We start from the raw sequence: 8289 nt of genomic DNA, 5'->3' as shown, positions 1-8289 counted from the left end.
CTATGTCATGGACTATTTAAACTGAAGACAAAAGGAATTATACTGTAAACATTCTAATTTAGTTTTCTATGTGATAAAGTTCTTTCCATGGGGACATAGGTTAATAATTCTGATAGTGCTATACATGTTCAGAGGAATTAAACCATTAAGGAAATGGATAGTAGAAGGTGAAAGTCAGGTTTTTCAGTTTTAGAGTGGGCATTTATACATAATCATGGGGGTGAGACTATAATGACCCATGGGATAATGGATTAAAATTGTAGAAGTCAGTATGAACACGTGTATATGGATGGCTAGATATAGAAAGAGTTACAGATGTATGCCTACATATAGGTTAGCTCTATACATATATTTTCTTGCTCTATGAGCTGAAAGTGCCTAAAAGCAATGAAACTCATAGCAGTGTTCATGGTAGATACCTGAATTATACAATTTCTAGTACCATTCTCCAAAATAATAATCAAGGGCTATTGATTGTAGGACTAGTAAAGGAAATGCATAAGATGAGCCTGGAGCATCTTGTAGTGCCAGAGGATAATTTGTAGCTTAGTACACAACTCATGATCACACACAGAGACATGTGTACACACAGTGGTGGTGGTGTTATGTCAGAGACTTGAATGTCAAGTGAGAGGGTTTCTGATAGTCAAAGCTACAATTTGAGTAAAAAAGTAAGTACATTTGTACTAGATTATAATTCACAAAAAATAATTCCTGAGTCCATACTGACATAAATAAATTATTTCATAAGTAAATACATAGAAAAAAAGAGAAATTTTTCATGTAGATATAGTCCAAATAATATATATAGATATTTCACCCTGGAGATGGATCATAACTCCTCAGTACTTAAATGTAGATTGTACTAATTGACTTGATTTCAAAAGTGCAATGTAAAAGGGGAGATGGTGAGTAACTTTACAGTGGAGAAATTTCACAAACACTACTTCAGGCAGGTAATTAAGGTCAATATCCATGGTAATAAGTCTATAGCTTATAGTATGCACCCTTCATATGATGTCATAAAAATGACACCTTGCGTATGTGGCCTTGCTCTCAAAAAACAATAATTCCAGTCTAATTACGAGAAAAAAACATCAAACAAATCCCAATAGAGGGGCATGCTACAAAACATCTGTTATGTTAATTAAACAAGGAGTCTATTAGGCTGAAGTGATGCTAATGTTTTGGTAGCCAATGTAAGCAAAGCAAAATCTAAGCCTGTAAATGCCTCAAGATTAAGAAAATCAAAACCTAGCTACAACACATCACAAATAGTCAACTAGGCTTTACAGTAAATCAATCAAATAATTTTCTTTCTTTGCTTCTGTAACTTGTCTACCTAAGTCTTTCCCCTAGCTTTCCTCAGCAGAGCACTCCTAATCACTTTGAGCTTGGCACTGCCAATTCTACTGCATTTTTGCTCAAATAAACTCTTAAACGTTTTACTATGCCACAGTTTATATGTTAACACAATTTACCAGCATGTCTCAAAACATTCTTTAGAAACAAGGACAGTCTAAGAAACTGGCACAGATGAGAGAAGCCCAAAGAGATATTGCAACTAAATGCAATGTGGTATCCTGAATAGGGTCTCTTAAGCAGAAAAAGAGGGTAAGAACGAAAAATGAAGGAAATCTGGATAAAATATGGACATTATCCATGGGGTCACTTTTCTTTCCTTAGGTAATAAAACCATATTAACATTGGTTCATTAGTAATGTAAAATGTTATTAGTAATGGAAAGTGGATGCAGGATATATGTACTAAATTTGCAATCCTTCTGTAAATCTAAAGCTATTCTAAAACATATATACTTAAAATTATAATTAGTATTATTCTAAGTAGGAATATTTGAAACCTTTACAGTCAGTAACAAAATATTTCCTACTATTAATATCACTTCTATCATTATTCAGAAGATGTAGGTAACAAAATTAGGCATAAACTCAAGAGAAAATATGTAACATTTTGAACGTGAAAAACAGCACTCCTGTTATATGACACAACGCATTGCTAAAATTTAAAACAAATTTACAGGGCAACTGTTAGCATTTTTAAGTGATTTTAATTTTTAAGATGGTTGGCCAATCTATAGAGTAAGGCAGTCTATGAAATGGGAGACAATATTTGCAAATCAATGTATGTTTGGAAGTTAATATGAATTCAGAGTATATGAGTAACACAACTCTCAGTAACAAATAACAAACAACATTTAAAATGTCCATTTAAAAGTGGACAAAGGGACGGGCCCAGCGGCCGTGGCTTCTTCAGGGGCCCCCAGGGCAGGGTGATGCAGAAGGTGGCACCGGCTGCAGTGGTGGTTGGCCGTGTTGTTGGCGGCACGGGGAGGGGGCGCTGTGGCCGCAGTGGTGGCGGCGCTCGCAGGTGGTATAAAATGGCAGATTTCGAGGAGTTGAATATGGTTTCCAGTTTTAGGGTTTCTGAACTACAAATGTTACTAGGCTTTGCCGGACGGAATAAAAATGGTCGTAAGCATAACCTCCTGATGAGGGCGTTGCAGTTATCGAAGAGTGGCTGCAGCCCTGTGGTTCAGATTAAAATCCGAGAATTGTATAGACGCAGATTCCCGTGGACACTTGAAGGCCTCTGATTTATCCACAATCAAATCACTGGTTTTCAGTTTGGATGGGAGCTCACCTGTAGAACCTGACTTGGCTGCAGCTGGAACCCACTCGTGGCCTTCCACTTCAGTTATACCTCACTCGCCGTTCTCTCCTGCTGGTTCTGTGCTGCTTCAAGATACTAATCCCACGCTTGAGATGCTGGCAGCCGTCTCCCCCAATCCTTCATGTCCAGCATGATGTGTGGGGAAAAATAAAACAAAAAAATACCATTTTATGAGGCCCCTGATGTTCTCATCAAGCCCACGAGTTTAGTTCAAAGCAGTGTACAGCAGTTCCAAGAGAAATTTTTATTTTTACTCTGACACCTCAACAAGTTAGAGACAGATGCATATCCAGGGATTTTTTGCCAGGTGGTAGGAGAGATTATACAGTACAAGTTCAGCTGAGACTTTATCTGGCAGAGACAAGTTGCCCCAAAGAAGATAACTATCCCAATAGTCTCTGTATGAAAGTAAATGGGAAGTTGTTTCCTTTGCTTGGCTATGCACCACCAAGTTAAAATGGGATTGAACAGAAGCGCCCTGGACAGCCTTTGAATATCATATCTTTAGCTAGGTTATCTTCAGCTGTGCCAAACCTGATTTCCATTTCTTGAGCATCAGAAATTGGAAAAAATTACTTCATTGCTGTATATGTTGTACAAAAACTCACATCAGCCATGTTATTACAGAGAATAAAAATGAAAGGTATTAGAAACCCTGATCATTCCAGAGCACTAATTAAAGAAAAATTTACTAAGGATCCTGACAGTGAAATTGCTACCACTAGCCTTCAGGTGTCCTTGATGTGCCCTTTAGGGAAAATGAGGCTGATGATCCCATGCTCTGTGGTGACTTGTGCACACCTACAGTGTTTTGATGCTGCTCTTTATCTGAAAATGAATGAGAAGAAACCCACCTGGATTTGTCCTGTGTGTGACAAAAAAGCTGCCTATGAAAGTCTAATTTTAGATGGGATTTTTATGGAAATTCTCAATGACTGTTCTGATGTGGATGAAATAAAATTCCAAGAAGATGGTTCTTGGTGTCCAATGAGACTGAAGAAAGAAGCTATGAAAATACCCAGCCAGCCATGTACAAAAATAGAAACTTCAAGTGTCCTCAGTAAGACTTGTTCAGTGACTGTAGCCTAGCCGATGAGACAAGCAAGTAGAAAGTGGATATCATTTACCTAACAGTAGAAAGCTTTTCTGATGAAAAGGAAGACCCTCATGCCAAAAGGAAATGCATCTTTATGTCAGAAACACAAAGCAGCCCCACCAGAGGGGTTCTCATGTATCAGCCGTCTTCTGTAAGTGTGCCCAGCGTGACTTCCATTGATCCTGCTGCTATTCTGCCTTCATTAACAGACTACTCGTTACCATTCCACCACATGCCCATCTCAAGCATGTCCTCAGATCTGCCAGGTTTGGATTTCCTTTCCCTTATTCCAGTTGATCCCCAGTCTCACCTCACCCTTAACAGCAAGCAGTATGTCCGTCACCACCACCAGCCCCTATGGAAAGTAGTACTTGTGTGAGTTCATCCAGCAGCAGAAGTGAGACGGGGTCATAACCAACAGTGGAAGTAACATTCCTAAGATCATCTCACTGGACTAAAGAAGGACTCACTCGATTCTACAAATCATTCATCAGAACTGCTCTTTCTTGAATCTCTGCTCCATGGAAGCTATTTTTTTGCTAATGATTACTTTGATATTTATTGAAATATAAAATGGATTATTTTTCCTTCTGAGAGATGAACACAGATGACTGCAATGAGAACCACATGACATGCAAGGATTTTTCTTACTCTTGGTGTACTCTTGAGCATCATCAGATACATTCAACTGTAACTATATCCTCCTGAGAAATGGATTTCAATTTCATGTTACAGGATGGATTCTACAAATCAGTTAATTTTTTTTGTTATACACAGCAATAAAATTATGTAAATATTCAAGTATACTTTTTTCTAATTAAAAAAAGATGTAATTAGTGATTCTAAAATGACAACTTTTCGTTTAACCTGAAGTGAAGGAAACATATACGGAAAGAAGTTATGTTCACTAAATGAGTCCTTTCCATGGATTTGTTCTGTTTCATTGAAGTAATGAAGTCTAGATAAGTGGCCAAAGTTTGGATCCATTTTTCTCTGTTTCCATCAAAGAAAAATGGCCTTTGTGTTAAGCATTTTCCCTGGGGGATGTTTCCACTCTGGTGTTATGTGCCCATGAGTACAGAGTGGAGTTCTGGGATTTGGCTACTCCTCATTAGTGATTATGTTGAAGAACACTATGCAGAGTCTGCCCTGACGTCATGGGTGCTGTTTTTGGTGATTGAACTTTCTCATTCTAGAGATGTCTGTAAATTAGGGCCTTACCTTCTCAAAGAAATTCTCTGCAATTGTTGAATGAAATGTTTTTGGATTAAGGTGTGGCTGGAATGTTTGTTAAAATTTTGTTCACACTGTCCAGAAATATTGAGAGCATGGAGGCAGTGGAAAAACAGATTTAGGGGCAGTGGGAATAGCACAGTTTAACTTCGTCCTAAGAACTTATTTTACTCATTTATTTTATAGGATAATGTTCAAATCTGCGATGAGTAATACGGACAAAGAAAGTATATCATAGATCTCATTTTGCTCAGAGCAATGATTTTTAAACTTAAAGAACAAACAATAGCAAAGGGGTGGAGATGGTATCAGATTCCCTTTTTTTTAAAAAAAAAAAAAAAAAAAAAGGAAATATTTCCTGAAACCACAAAGGATAAAACCAGAATTAGAAGTCTTTGAGTATAAGAAAAGTTTGAAGAGGAAAGGATGCGCCTGAAACCCACTTTACAAACCACTCTCTTACTATGTGTTTGATTTTAAATCTCTCAGGAAACTGAATTTTACCCTTAGAGAAACATTTTTATCCAAATTGTGTACTTTGCTTTCATTTGGCCGCACAATTTTGATTTCTCAAGGAGTCAATACTTTCCTAATGTTTAGCTTTCTCTCCCTAAGCTGTATCTAAATAAACCTTTGTTGAAAAATCATTAACCTGGCCTATTTCTCAGACTGAAATGCCCAGATGAAGAGTCTGATCAGTTTCATATAGGATAGGGAACAATCAGGGTTGGTGCCACTCCAGGGAGCTGCCTTGTCGCTGCTTGGTTTTTCACATCTTCTCAACCCTTGTGCTGTTTTTGTACTCATTTAATTTCCTGTGGTTTTCTACATCTTCCCTTCTTTGGCTGTATTATCCCCTTAACGTATTATCCCTTTTGGAGAGTCAAAAACATGGAAAACAAACCTGAATCTTCTTGCAGTCGTTGCATCAGAATTGCCAGTTTTGCTTTCTTAGGACATGTTGTAGTCCTTTGGTCCATATACAGAATTTCTTCCTGGTAAAATTTTATGTCGCTGCTCTAAATGTGGACGCAAGTTCTGTTAACTCTATAATCGGACAGAAAGAGTAACCTGATTTGTGTGGTATAATCTGTTAATAAAGAAATGCTGTATATTTGTTATCATTTCATTACCCATTAGATTTTCAGGAACCCTCCTCTCTCCAACTTAACCAACAAAGTTTTAAAAGGTAAATGAGAAAAAAAAAGAAGTTAGTTTATTTACTTGATTCTTGTAACTGATAACCTCTGCACTTTTATAGCTGTACTTTGTTTTCAACATTTTATGTGAACAGTTTTACTGTTCATTTTTGGTACTTTACACTAAATTACATAAATTTTAATTTATCCCCCCAAAAATGGACAAAGGTTTTTAATAGACATTTCACCAAGAGTGATATACAAATAGATGAGCATACGAAAAGGTGCTCAATATCATTCATTATTGGAGAAATGTAATCAGAACCACAGTGACACAGCACATTGCATTAATTATGATGGCAACTATCAAAAAATAAAATAGTAACATTTATTGGAAAGAATATGGCAAAAATCAAAACCGTGTAATGCTAGTGGAATTGCAAAATATTTCGGCTGCTATGTAGAACAATCTGGCAGTTTATAAAAAGATTAAAAATAGAATAACTATATGATCCAGCAATTCTACTTCTTAGTATATAATCAAAAGAATTGTAAACCAGTTCTAATTGAAATGTTTGTATACCCATGTTCATTGTAGCATTTTTTAGATAAGGCAAAATTTGAAAGCAACCAGAGTCCTTACTGGCAGCTGAATAGATAAGCTAAATGTTGTATATAGATACAATGGGATATTATTTAGCATGGCAAGGGATGAAAATTCTGACATAGGCTACAGTAGGAGTGGACCTTGAGGGAAGTATGCTAAATGAAACAAGCCAGTTGCAAAAAGGAAAATAGCCACTTATAAAGGATACCTACAGTAGTCAAATATATTGAGACCGAAAGTAGAATGATGGTTGTCAAGGGCTACAAGGGGTGAGGGAAATGGAGAGTTGTTGTTTATTGTGTATAGTGTTTCAGGTTTTTAAAGTGAAAATAATCCTGGATGTATATTTAGTGTGAATATACTTGAACTACTGAACTATATAAATGTAAAATGGTTGGATGGTGAATTTTATGTGTATTTTGTTGTTGCTCAGTCATTAAGTCCGACCCATGGACTGCAGCACATCAGGATCCTCTGTCCTACTATCTCCCAGAGTTTTCCCAAGCCAGTGATGCCATTTAATCATCTCATCTCATCCTCTGCTGCCTCCTTCTAACTTTTGCCCTCAATCTTTCCTGGCATCAGGGTCTTTTGAAGTGAATCAGCCCTTCCCATCAGGTTGCTAATGTACTGCATCTTCAGCTTCAGCATCAGTCCTTCCAATGAATATTCAGGACTGATTTCCTTCAGGATTGACTGGTTGGATCTCCTTGCAGACCAAAGGACTCTCAAGAGTCTTCTGAAAGCATCAATTCTTTGGAGCTTAGACTTCTTTATGGTCCAACTCTTACATACGTACATGACTACAGGAAATACTATAGTTTTGACAATAGGGACCTTTGTCAGGAGAGTGATGTCTCTGCTTTTTAATACACTATCTAGGTTTGTCATAGCTTTCCTTTCAGGGAGCAACTATCTTAGAATTGCATGGCTGCAATGATTGTCTGCAGTGATTTTGGAGCCCAAGAAAATAAAATCTGTCACTGCTTCTACTTTTCCTCCTTCTATTTGCTATGAACTGATGGAACCAGATTCCATGATCTTAGTTTTGTGTGTGTGTGTGTGTTTTTAAGCTGTTGAGATTCAAGCCAGCTTTTTCACTTTTACCCTCATCAAGAGGCTCTTTAGTTCACCTTCACTTTCTGCCATTAGAGTGCTATCATCTGCATATCTGAGGTTGTTGATATTTCTCCCAGCAGTCTTGATTCCAGCTTGTGATTCATCTAGCCTGGCATTCAAATGATGTACTCTGCATGGAAGTTAAATAAGCAAGGTGACAATATACAACCTTAACAAATTACTTTCCCAATTTGGAACCAGTTATTTATTCCATGTGCTGTTCTAACTGTCGCTTCTTAACCTGCATGCAGGTTTCTCAGGAGACAGGTATAGTGGTCTGGTAACTTCTATCTCTTTAAGAACTTTCCACAGTTTTTTTAATGATCCACAGAGTCAAAGGCTTTAGCATAGTCAATGAAGAAGAAATAGATGTTTTTCTGGAATTCCCTTGATTTCTCCATGAT

The 8289-nt window shown here is 37.2% G+C and overlaps 1 pseudogene; it reads left to right on the top strand.

Moving 5' to 3' along the window:
• Positions 1-2398: 2398 nt before the first annotated feature.
• LOC113879787 lies at positions 2399-4245 on the top strand (annotated as a pseudogene).
• Positions 4246-8289: the final 4044 nt, after the last annotated feature.

This window comes from Bos indicus x Bos taurus, chromosome 21, assembly GCF_003369695.1.
Source record: "Bos indicus x Bos taurus breed Angus x Brahman F1 hybrid chromosome 21, Bos_hybrid_MaternalHap_v2.0, whole genome shotgun sequence".
NCBI lineage: Eukaryota > Metazoa > Chordata > Mammalia > Artiodactyla > Bovidae > Bos > Bos indicus x Bos taurus.
This window is presented reverse-complemented; position numbering and strand designations above follow the sequence as displayed.